Consider the following 13188-nt stretch of genomic DNA (forward strand, 5'->3'; position numbering starts at 1 on the left):
GGAGCCGGCTGCCGCTTCCTGAACCGCCCTCCTCCCCGGTCCGCCCCGGCCCCCCGGCTCCGCCTCCAGCTCCTCCGACGGCGCGCAGCTAGGACGCGCGGGGGACCCATGGGTGCCTGGCAGCGCCGCGCGGAGCTGCCACTGTCGCGGGCGCGACTCGAGCTGGTTCCCGCGGCGGCCGCAGCTCCTGGCTCTGTCGAGAGCGTAGCCCACCTCGCCGGGTTGTTGTGCGGAGGGAGAAGGCCTAGTACGCCTGCCTGAGTCGCAGTGGTCATTTCTTAGGTTGTAAAATTTATACACCACTTGATTGTGAAAGCAAAACAAAATCTCCAAGCTGTTTTTACCAGGAGAACAAAGCAAGATTACAGTATCAGTAAATGCAACTCTTTAAATTGTTGCTATTCGGATCTAAATCCCATAACAACTTGGGACCAGTTTGCCTGCGAGATCACCTTGCCCCACTGCTTCGATCTGACGCTGTTAAAGATGCCACATAATTCCTGTTCGACATTTGTAAGATATCAATCTCTTAGTGTGATGGCAGGCACCTACACTTAGGAACTCCCTGCCTGTTGAAAGCAGCATAATTATCATACACTTTATACACTTACTTGCCTTTTCTCTAAAAAAAGGCCCAAATGCTGTAGCCTTTCCACAGGGGAATTGCTCCAACCCCTCCAGACTAGACAGTTGTGCCTGTTTTGCTGGTGTTGCATGTGCAATACATAGCATTTCAGAGAAAGCAACCCTGGGCGTACTAACTACATCATCATAACCACCTGATTGCGTGTATCTTTCCCAGCTGACCCAAGAGAAGGCAGCGTCGCATAGTGATTAGAGTACTGGACTAGGACTTGGGAAAGACCAGAGTTTGAATACCTATTCCGCCATGAATACCGCTGGGCCAGTCACTCACACTCAGCCTAACCTACCTCGCAGGGTTGTTATGGGGATTAACAAGGAGGGGGAGAAGCACTTTGAACTCCTTGGAGGAAAAGTGGGATAGAGAGGCAACAAGTTAGTAATACCCACCTGCCCTCCTGCCAGAAAGGAGAGTGAAAAGGGGGCAGGATGGGGAGGGGGGGGAGATGTAGCCCCATATGTGCCCCTGCAGCCTCTCCCCAACCTTGCCCAGGGCTCCTACTTCTGCCCTTGGAGGAGGCAAGAGTGAGGAAGTCCAGGGCAGGGAGCTTCTAAGACTGGCCTGAGAATATTTCGTAGCATTTGTTTATTTCAGATTGTAAATTGCCTTGGGTGCCGCGGTAGAGAGGCAGAATATAAATGCAACAAACAAACTTCACAGAAAAGCTTCTGCCACTCCAGTGTGTGAGACAGACAAAGGAAGGGAAGCTAATAGAGCCCACACTACACCCAGTGTGGTGTAGTGGTTAGAGTGTTGGACTAGGACCTAGGAGACTAGAGTTTGAATACCCACTAAACCATGAAGCTTACTAGGTGACCTCGGGGCCAGTTGATGCCTCTCAGCCTAACCTACCTCACAGGGTTGCTGTTGGGATTAAATGAGGAGGGGAATTTCCTTGAGTTCCTTGGAGGAAAGGTGAGATATAAATGTAATAAATAAGTACAGTAGACATAAAAATGCAGGAGATATATCCCACTTAGGGACGCGGGTAGCGCTGTGGGTTAAACCACAGAGCCTAGCACTTGCCGATCAGAAGGTCGGCGGTTCAAATCCCCACGACGGGGTGAGCTCCCGTTGTTCGGTCCCAGCTCCTGCCAACCTAGCAGTTCAAAAGCACAAAGTGCAAGTAGATAAATAGGTACCGCTCCAACGGGAAGGTAAACGGCGTTTCCGTGTGCTGCTCTGGTTCGCCAGAAGCGGCTTAGTCATGCTGGCCACATGACCTGGAAGCTGTCTGCGGATAAACGCTGGCTCCCTCAGCCAATAAAACGAGATGAGCACGCAACTCCAGAGTCAGTCACAACTGGACCTAATGGTCAGGGGCCACTTTACCTTTTTATGTTATAATCCTGAATGTGTTCTATTGGACTTTCCTGGTACTCCCTCCTTGGTACATGTGGGTTTGTGATTGCAGCATCCATGTAAAAGAGTTAGACCCTTTCATATGCAGCCACCCTTTCCACTGATCTTCTGCCCCCAAACACAGATGCCCCACCTCTCTCTGAAGCTCTTTCTGCATGTGCTTAATTTCAGGAGTCAGAGATTCTCCATGGTATTAATACTGGTGCAGAGAAGCACAAGCTTGGACTCCTTCGAGTGGAATTGATTTTGCTAGGCAGATGTGATTAAATTTGTACGAATCACAGCGTGAGTTCAGCAAGAGTGCAGGCGGGAGAGGCAGGCATAAGTTTGATGCTTTGCCCCAGGAGTTTAGCTGGAAGCATTTGCTTAGGAATGAAGGGCTGCAGACAGAGATTTGGGGAGGTGGGGTGGGGGAAATGAGGAAGAAAGAGAACCATTCCGTACTTTAACTTATGCATTTTGGGCTGATATTTAACTACAACACAACACATGAAGGCAACTAACCAGGTGGTGCAATGGAAACAATGGAAGCTGCTCTAGGGAACCAGACCCTCAGTCTAGCTCATGGGTAAGCAAACTAAGGCCCGGGGGCTGGATCCGGCCCAATCACATTCTAAATCCGGCCTGTGGATGGTCCAGGAATCAGCGTGTTTTTACATGAGTAGAATGTGTCCTTTTATTTAAAATGCACCTCTGGGTTATTTGTGGGGCATAGGAATTCATTCATATATATTTTTTCAAAATATAGTCTGGCCCCCCCCACAAGGTCTGAGGGACAGTGAATTGGCCCCCTGCTGGAAAAGTTTGCTGACCCCTGGTCCACCTTGCTCACTTTTGGCTACCCCAAGTGGTAGCAGTTCTCCTGGGTTTCAGGCAGGGATCTCTCCCAGCCCTACCCAGAAATTAGAACATAAGAGCAGCCTGCTGGATCAGGGCCCATGGCCCATCTAGTCCAACATCCTGTTCTCACTGTGGCTAACTGGATGCCCCAATGGGAAGCCCACAAGCAGGATTCGAGCACAAGAGCCCTCTCCCCTCCAGCTGACATTCAGAAGGATTGCTGCCTCCCAGTTATGGAGGCAGAGCACAGCAATAATGGCTAGTAGCCAATGATAGCCCTCGCCTCTTCCATGAATCTGACCAGTCCTCTTTTAAAGCCATCCAAATCAGTGGCCACTCCTGCTTCCTGTTGGAGTGAGTTCCATAGTTTTAACTATGTGCTGTATGAAAAGCTTCCCTTTATCTGTCCTGATTGGACCTTCTGTATCCAAAGCAGGCAAAACTTCTTCAGCCACTCAATGGATCCTATGAAATCAATCAATCCCCAGGTAACTTGGCTGGAAATAGCCCTAGTCCCTGATACACCAGTAGTTGCTGGTTGCTAGGAATTTAGGGCAAAACCTACCAGATGTTATCTAGTGGGTCAAAGTCTCACTGAGATGAATGGATGCAGGTGACCACTCATTTCAATGGGGCCTATGCCACAGCTTTCTCAATCATGGAATCAAAGAATTGTAGAGTTGCAAGGGACCCTAAGAATCATCTACTCCAACTCCCTGTAATGCAGGAATATATAGCTGCCCCCATACAGGGATCGAACTTGCAACCTTGGCATTATCGGCACTATGCTCTAACCAGCTGAGTTATACAGGTTGGCATAAGCTCAGCTATAGGGAAAGCTGCAACGGCCTTGAGAGCATTTGATGCCGGCCCCTGGGAATGAGAAGTGTCCATCCAGGCTTTGTCTTCTCTCTTTTTCCAGAAATAGCACCACTCAGCTCTGTTGGCAAGACCACCCCGTATCCAGAAGAGGAGTGGGGGTCTTTTGTGGAAACCGTCTGCAATGACAGGGGATGCGGCTTCCTTTTTGTTTCAACCTAATTCCAACAAGAGGGGCGCGGGTGGCGCTGTGGGTTAAAGCCTCAGCGCCTAGGACTTGCCAATCGAAAGGTCGGCGGTTCGAATCCCCGCGGCGGGGTGCGCTCCCGTCGTTCGGTCCCAGCGCCTGCCAACCTAGCAGCTCGAAAGCACCTTCGGGTGCAAGTAGATAAATAGGGACCGCTTACCAGCGGGAAGGTAAACGGCGTTCCGTGTGCTGCGCTGGCTCGCCAGATGCAGCTTCGTCACGCTGGCCACGTGACCCAGAAGTGTCTGCAGACAGCGCTGGCTCCCGACCTATAGAGTGAGATGAGCGCACAACCCTAGAGTCTGGCAAGACTGGCCCGTACGGGCAGGGGTACCTTTACCTTTACCTTTAATTCCAACAAGATGGTTGACATGAAAGCTTGTCTCACTAAAGAGCTTTTGCCCTGCTACAAATGGCAACTGGGTTTTCTGTGGGTTGCTGTTTGTTCCAATTTAGTACTAAAGAGTGGGTTTTCCAGGGGGAAGTGGAGGGACAAAGGTAAAACTACTCAGACCTGTGCTTTCCAGGCACAGGGCAAGCAAAAATGTGGATGAGTCCTTAGCTACAGCTAAGATTTCAACAGCCCTTGAAAAATCTGCATTTGTCTCTGTGTTGTTAGAAATTATGGGCTTTGGCTGTTGTGGGGGGAAAATACACATAAACTGTGTGTCTCCAGGGGGATGGAGGATCCAGAAAGCTTTTATGTCATCTGCTGGGCTTTTATTTCCTAGGCTTCAGACTTAGATGCTCATCATTTACTCACCATGCCAGCTTGGGAAATAGAGGTGTCTTGAGATAAATTGGTGTGTCACCATTTCTTTCTGTTACGATTTATTTTTTGTTTGCTTTGTATATGGTATTATGCCATTCCTTGCTATTTACTTTGGGGCTGTTAATAATGCTAAAGAAGGTTAAAATAAAGGCACAGGGGGTGGAGGAAGGAGAAATAAAAATAGTTCCAAGAATTGCTGCTTTCAAGTTGGGGCACAAAGTGAGCTTCCATCCTTTCCCTCAGCTGCCTGCCTGACTCTTTTCTGTGTTCAAATAATTCTGCTGCCTTTTGTCTCCTTCCAGCACCTGGCAGGAATGTGACACAGCCTCCTGGTGGGTGCTGGGGCAGGATTTCTGTGAGAACACCTGGCCTCGCTATGCAAATCGGCTTTTGCAATGAGCAATATTTGCCTAAAATGTAAATAGCAGCAATTTGCTTGTTCATGAAAAGCCTACTCTGCTTCCTGGTTTCTTTGAAGGCCAAGCCAAGCACCCTTTGCTCCTGGTTCCATTTCCTCCTTGCCATGGCGTGTTCGGCCTCCAGTGAGCCCTGGGAACTTACATGCTGAGCCATGTGTGGGAATGCCTGAATCGGGGCCTTTCCTCTCCACTTACAGCACTAACCTGTCTCTCTCTCAGCTGAGTCCTTCTGCCAGGAGACAGGAGCTGTAGTCAGGGTTGCCCTGGGGAACCTGGCCTTTATGGGCACCAGCTTGTCTGCTCAGTTGCTTGCTGAGCTGGGAGGACCCATCTAGATTCTGCACTTTCCTGGAGAGAGCGAAACTGCCCGAGCTGCAGACATCAGAAGGTGATAATGTTTCCATGCTGTGAAAAGCCTTCCCCTGATGCTGATCTTTGCACATCAATCTGCCATTGAAGGTACAAAAGCCAAGCCGCGTGGGAATTCTCCCCTCCTAGGCTGCTGGCAGCTCTAAAATGTGCTTCCTCCACCTCTTCCTCCTGGTGTTCAAGGGCAAGAAAGGTCCGTAAGAATGTAAGTGCCTGCTGGATCAGGTTCATGGTCCAACTAGTCCAGGATCCTGTTCTTCCAGCGGCCAACCAGATGCACCAAAGGGAAGCCCAGAAGCAGGATTCGAATGCAGCAGCCCTCTTCCCTCCTGTGGTTTCCAGAAACTGGCATTCAGAAGCATTGCTGCCTCCAGCTGCAGAGGCATAGCATAGCCATCATGCCTAGTGGTCAAGACTGCTTTCTCCTCCATGAATATGGCTAAACCTCTTTAAAAGCCATTCAAGTTGGTGACCATCACTACCTCCTGTGACAAGGAGTTCCATAATTCCTTTTTTAAAGAAAAGTTTTTATTTATACTTTTCAAGTTTATACATTTCATTAGTTTTACAATCAATTTAACATTTCAGAGTTTGACTTCCTTCCCTCTTTTCCTGCGGTTCCTTAAATTTATTTTTTTAATATCTTCTGCATATCCAGCTTCATTTAATTTGCTCGTTTAGTTATCTACTTTAAATATATACTCTTATGAAACTGCAGGTTATTACAATAATCCTGCCAATGTTTTTATCTTTAAATATTCAATAAGCTATTTCCATTCTTTTATGAAAAGTTTGTTATCTTGATATCTTATTCTTCCGGTAAGTTTCACCATTTCTACATATTCCATAAGTTTTTGTATCCATTCTTCCTTTGCTGGGACTTCTGCTTTGCACTTTTGGGCAAGTAGCATTCTTGCTGCTGTAGTAGCATACATACAGTGGTACCTCGGGTTACATACGCTTCAGGTTACAGACTCTACTAACCCAGAAATATTACCTTGGGTTAAGAACTTTGCTTCAGGATGAGAACAGAAATTGTGCTCTGGCGGTGCGGCGGCAGTGGGAGGCCCCATTAGCTAAAGTGGTGCTTCAGGTTAAGAACAGTTTCAGGTTAAGAACAGACCTCCAGAATGAATTAAGTACTTAACCTGAGGTACCACGGTAAATAAACTTCTATACAATTTAGGTAGTTCTGTTCCTATAATTCCCAAAACAATTCAACTATGTGTCGCACCCTTCTCACTTTCTCTGAGTTGCAACACCAGGCTCATATAATGATTTGTTGAGGTGCAGCTTCTGTGGTGTCTAATCCTGTCTACATTTGGCTGTGAATAGGGCGTCCATTACAGAACCTTCCAGGCTGGGTTTGAGGAAGGAGTCATATCTGCACTTCTGTACAGAAGCATCTTTATGTGATACATGCCAAAAGCAGGACCCTCCTCGCACCCTTTCTTTGGATAATGTGCTTAGAACAGGTGGGAGGAAGCAGCAGTCTATTCCCAGCAGCAAAGCCTCCCCGATATCACATGGAGGATAATGTGCGTGTATCAGGATCCCACCCTCATGGCAAGGAGTGCAAGAAAATGCACTCAGGAGGCCTCTTCTCTCACTTCATTGCATTTGCGTTCCATTTCTTGTATTCCTACCCCACCTTTATCTCCAAGGTACTCAAGGAGGCATACATGATTCTCTCCCTCCTCACGTAATCCTCACAACAACCCTGTGAGGTAGGCTGGGTTGAAAGGCAGTGACTGGCCTGTGGCCACCCAAGTGAGCTTCATGGTTGACAAATGGGTTATTTTGAACCCTGGCCTCCCAGGTCCTAGTCCTACACTCAGACGACAGCACTGCATTTTACCCTCTCCTGTGACGGAGAGAAAAACAAATCACCCTGAATCTATTTATGCAAAATAGTCCCCTCTACGCCCTGTAAAGACAGTGAACTTGGCAACCTAGTTACACTCTAGTATCACAAGCACATCCACACCACCACAAACAGGAAAAATATTCCCCTTTTGTGGGCACAGGGCAGCAGCAGCTGAGGTTTCCTTTGCTTTCCAGGCTGTGGCTGTTCCGCTTCCCCTCTCTCTCTGTGTGTTTACAGTCCACTTGCTGCACTGGAAATCCCCTTTGCAGAGCTCAAACATACAGCCATTGTCGAGGGACACAGAGAACGAGAACAAAGCATCCAACCTCACTGGGGAACTGACAACAATCTGCTGACCACAGACTTCAACACATGATGGGAAAGATCAAGAGGTACCATGGATAGTACCATGCTTGGTGGTGTGGTTGGAAGACAGGCTTCAAGGCCTTCCTCCTCTGCCTTCTCACGACTCACCTCTTCAGCAAAGGCCTTGCCTCTCCTTGGTTATAAGAACATAAGACCAGCCCTGCTGGATCAGGCAAATACATACCCTCCAACATTTCTCTGATGAAAATAGGGACATCCTATGTCATCATCATCATAATCATTTTATTTATACCTTGCCCACCTGGCTGGGTTTTCCCCAGCCACTCTGGGTGGCTTTCAACATATATAAAAACATAATCAAGTGTCTTTTTTCGTCTGTTGCCATTGTGGTGAGCGGTTAGTGAAGCTTGAGTATGTCTTCCCACAAGACGTTCAAGATCAAGCGGTTTCTCGCTAAGAAGCAGAAGCAGAACCGGCCCATCGCTCAATAGATCCGCATGGAAACTGGCAATAAAATCAGGTACAACTCCCAAAGGGGACCCTGGAGGAGGACCAAGCTGGGCCTGTAAAGAGAAGCAGCTCCAATCTTACCAGCATGCCTCTGCATCTTGCATCAAGCTCTTGAGCATCAGAATAGCCTCTTCCTACCAACCTGCCACTTTTTCAGGGCTGGAATTCTGTCTTGTGCTGTGCAGTTTCCCCCCTTTGTAGAAATATTTGTTGTTGCAAATATGAATTAATTTAAAACTGAATAACGGAGGGGGGAGAGAACCATAATAAAATGTTAAACATTATAAACCTTCCCTGTACAGGGCTGGCTTCAGATGTCTTCTAAAGGTTGTATATTTACTTATCTCCTCGGCTCGGGGGTTGCATAGCTCCATCCCCTCCAACATTTCTCCTATGAAAACAGGGACGTCCTAAGGAAAAGCAGGACATTCTGGGATCAAATTAGAAACTAGGATGGCTTCTGTAAATCCGGGACTGTCTCTTGAAAAAAGGGACACATGGAGGGTCTGCAAATGGCCCATCTAGTCAAGCATCCTCTTCTCACTGTGAGCAACCCAGATGTCCGTGGGAAGCCCATAAGCAGAATCTGAGCCCAGCAGCCCTCTCCTCTCCCATGGCTTCCAGCAACTGGGATTTACACCTCCAGCTATGGAGGCACAGCATAGTTACTGTGGCTAGTTGGTTGCACTTCAAAAGTTGGAAGCCAGTGTGACTTAGTACATAGTTAGAGCATTGGACTAGGAGCCGCAAGTGTTTTTAGATGTTTTTATTGTTTTATCGCCTGTGTTTGCCACCCTGAGCTCCTTCGAGAGGAAGGGTGGAATAGAAAGGTAAAAAACAAAACCCAAATCTTATCTTAATCATACTGTTCTATTCTGCCTTGGTCAGGTTCCAGATTCCCTCTGGAATCCATGGTCCAGTTTTGGGCATCCAAGTTTAAGAAGGGTACAGACAAGCAGGAAGGTGTGTAAAAGGAAAACCCCTGGACAGTTCAGTCCAGTCAAAGGCGACTATGGGGTTGCGGTGCTCATCTCACTTTCAGGCCAAGGGAGCCGGCGTTTGTCCACAGACAGCTTTCTGCGTCATGTGGCCAGCATGACTAAACTGCTTCTCATGGAAGGGCTGTCTCAAGGAAGATGGAGCAAGCTTATTTTCTGCTGCTCCGGGGATAGGATCTGAACCAATGGATTCAAATGATAAGAAAGGAGATTTTGACTAAACTGAAGGAAGAACTTTCTGACGGCAAGAGCTGTTTGATAATGGAACGGACTCCCTCAGAAGGTGGAAGACTCTTCTTCATTGGAGGTCTTTAAACAGAGGTATCTTTAGTTCAGGGATTCTTTAGTTGTGGTTCCTGCAATGCAGGGCGTTGGGCTAGATGACCTTTGAGGTTCCTTTCAACTCTACAGTTCTCTGCTTCCAATCCCCCATGCTTATACTACTCAGGCTTCATTCAAATACCTGGCGACTCTCAGCCCCCGGCTTTCTCCATAACTGGCAAGCGGCTCTTCTTACCTCACAACGCCCCAGCTGGAGCTGAGCTGCTGGTTTCTGTTTGAAAGTTGTTTGCTAATCAATGTGCATATTAATTGCCGTGTCTTTGATTCTTAAGCTCTTTCCCGTTGTCTGGGTTCCAATTTGCTTATAGGCTAGGCGTGACGAACCATGACTCTTGCCACACGCGGCGCACGTCAATGGAGAACATGAGTGTATGTCCATATTTGCACGTATCATATGACTGAAGAGGGGCAGTAGCAAGTTCAACTGTGCTGGTGTGCTCGCCTGGTCTTGTTAAAAGGCATTGCAGAGTGGAAGCTGGCTCATACAGATCCCTTAGCACAGAAAGGCTGCCCCACAAAAAATTCTTGTTTCAGTGGGATATTTGCTCTTGATGCCCTAATGTGACTAATGAGTTTGTCTCCTCACTTCTTTTAAACAATTGATTCTCTGGGTTGGCTTGAGGTCTTTTTCATCAGGCCCCAAACAAGGGCGCTTCCTTACTTTTCTCTTTATGGCATTACAAATGATTACTGGGCAAAATACCCACATAGCTTGGGTAAGATCTATCCCCCTGACGTCAGTGACAGGTGGTGAGTTTGTCACGGGGAAGAATCCTCACCTCACCTCTCCTCTCCCCACCCTGTCTCTGCCATCGCAATTGGATTGCTGACTGATCAGATGGTGAATAGACATGAATCATAGACTCATAGAATTGTAGAACTGGAAAGGATCCTGAGGGTCATCTAGTCCAACCCCATACGCAATGCAGGAATCCTGCCCACAGCCAGCCCTGGGTGGGCTCAAACACTGACCCATTGCACCACAGGAGGGAAGCATCATCACCTGCTCATGCCTGCAGGTCAAGCTGCTGTCTAATGGCAGAGGAACAGAGGCCACCAGGCAGTGTGGTACAGTGGCTAGAGTGTTGGACCAGGACCCGAATGACCAGAGTTTGAATCCTTGCTTAGCCATGAAACTCACTAGGTGACCTTGCAGGCCAGTCACAGCCTCTCAGCCTGACCTGCCTCACAGGGTTGGTGTGGGGAGGAGGAGAACCATGTATGCCACCTTGAGCTCCTTAGACAAAACGGTGGGATATATATGAAATAATAAACTAATCAACCAACCAGCAACCAAGCTGACAACCTACACTTCAGTAAAGTCATTTCCCCACTTTCGGTAAGTGAGCCGTAAAAGGGCAGCTCAGTATCGAGAACGACGTCAGGAACACTGAACACTTTTTTGGGCTGTATTTTAAATCTGGGGTTTTCTGGATGGCACTGATAACACCTCAGGAACTTTTATGAGCGCAGAAACTGCTTAGTCATGTTGCACAGCAAAGTGCTGAGTCATGCGTTGTGGCCTCTTTCCTCTGGCCTGTTGCTTTCATTTTGCACTGAGTTCCAATTAAAAAGGGAAGTCGCACAAGGACCCTCAGCTAAAATAAAGCACCACGTGTCCTCATATGGGATGTTGCAAGAAATGCCACTGACAAGTTCTAAGGGCAGGTCCACACCGTACATTTCAAACACAGGACTTCCCCCAAACAATCCTAGTTTGTTAAGGATATTGGGAATTGTAGCTCTAAACTTCCATATAGCTCTAAACTTCCATATATATATGGAAGCCATGTGTTTTAAACGTGCTTTGAATGTGTAGTGGGGATCTGCTTCTAGTTTAGCAAATAAAATGAAGGGAAATCAATGGCACACACAGATGCTCATCGCCTGCCACCTAGTGGAACAGATGGTCTGCTACAACTCCCATCAGCACCAGCCAGCACATCTCTGACTTGTATGTCTAAGCAAGTGGGAAGAACAGAGCATTGCCCTCTCACGCCTCCACCCGTGACAAGTTGTCCTCTTTCTTCTTCCACAGAAACCCCACTCATCCTCCAGTCTCTCTGCCATCGTAGCTGAATGTTGGTGGCCTTTGGTAACCTACTCTTTTTTCAGCCACTTAGCCCCCACCTCACCTGGGCCACCCGACATACCTTGCAATGTTGTTGTAAGAATTAGATGAAGCACATGGGAGACTTGGGACTGGCAAAACCGATCTACACATTTATTGATTTCTGGAACAACTTATAACAGGTAAACATTAGGAAGAACTTCCTGGTGGCAAGAGCTGTTTGACAGTGGAACAGGCTCCCTCAGGAGGTGGTGGACTCTCCTTCAATGGAGCTTCTAAAAGAGAGGGTGGATGGGATGGCCATCTGCCAGGGATGCTTTAGCTGTATTGCAGGAGGTTGAACTAGGCGAACTTCTCACTTTATGATCACAGCAGCCCTGTGAGGTATTTGAGGCTGAGAGACAACGAATGGCCCAAGGTCACCCAGTGGGCTTCATGGCCGAGTGGGGATTTGACCCCTGTTCTCTCCTAGGCCCTAGTCCAACACTCTTAATTACTACACTGGTGCAAAACAAAACATGAAATGAAAGTCATTTGTTGGCTGAATGCTCAGAAAGATTCTAAAAAATATAAGGAGAGAAAACAGATCCACCCAGGACGTATCTAAAGATTATCCCAGAGAGAGTTTTGGAGGGATGTAAAGCTTTGAATACAAGAAGAGCCTAATTGGGGGATCCGAAGGATCCTCAGCCTCTAGGAGTTGGCTCCTATGCTTTACAGCTTGTGTTTGTGTTGCACTTTTCCCTCCAGTGAAGTCAATGGATGTCAAAGCCCAGGGAAACTGCAATGGTGAAAGCAACCACTCGGTGGCTCTGTTGTGCCATAGAACCCTCCTCTTCCCACTGACGCTCTGCAAAAGATGTTTCTTTTCAATCACTGGAGGCTTTGCTGCTGCTATAAAGGAAACCAACTTCTTGCTGCTGCTGCTGCTGCTGCTGCTGCATTCATTGGCTTCTGTGCTCCAAGCTGGCTTCTCCATCTAGGGGCCTTGCCCAGCAGCCCACAGGCTATCAAACCAATGGCCAATGGCCCCACCTAATCCAGCATCCTGTTCTCAACGTGGCTGAACAGATGCATCTTACAGGAAATTGGTGCCTGAGTCTTGGATTTTCCTCTTCTCTCCTTGTCCCCTTTTCCTTGTGTGTCATGTTTCTTTTTTAGACTGTAACCCTGCAGGTAGGGACTGTCTTGTTTTGATTGTATGTAGGAGGCTTTGCGGCTGAAGAATGATAGAATCAAAGAATTGTAGAGTTGGAAGGGACCCGAGGGTCATCTAGTCCAACCCCCTGTAATGCAGGAATCTCAACACATGGTCTCCCATCCAGTTTGAAACCATACCAGACCCTGCTTAGCTTTGCAAATGTGCTAACTGTTTTATTGCTGCACCACTAGGAAACAGCAAGATACAAATGCTCTAAATAAATAAGTAAAAAAAAACCACAAGCTCCATACTCTGCAGGCGAGGGCCTCCTGCAGATAGCGTCCCTATAAGGAAGTCTGTCCCTCACAATGTTGGAAAGGGGGCTTTAGTGTAGGAACCCCCCCCCATTGGAACTCCTTCCCCTCCTTCCCCTGACATACCAGGCAGGGGGACTTACTGTG

The 13188-nt window shown here is 47.8% G+C and overlaps 1 pseudogene; it reads left to right on the forward strand.

Annotated features, from left to right (window-relative positions):
- The first annotated feature begins 7964 nt into the window (after positions 1-7964).
- LOC114602529 (large ribosomal subunit protein eL39 pseudogene) lies at positions 7965-8234 on the forward strand (annotated as a pseudogene).
- Positions 8235-13188: the final 4954 nt, after the last annotated feature.

Source organism: Podarcis muralis, chromosome 7, assembly GCF_964188315.1.
Source record: "Podarcis muralis chromosome 7, rPodMur119.hap1.1, whole genome shotgun sequence".
In the NCBI taxonomy this organism is placed as follows: domain Eukaryota; kingdom Metazoa; phylum Chordata; class Lepidosauria; order Squamata; family Lacertidae; genus Podarcis; species Podarcis muralis.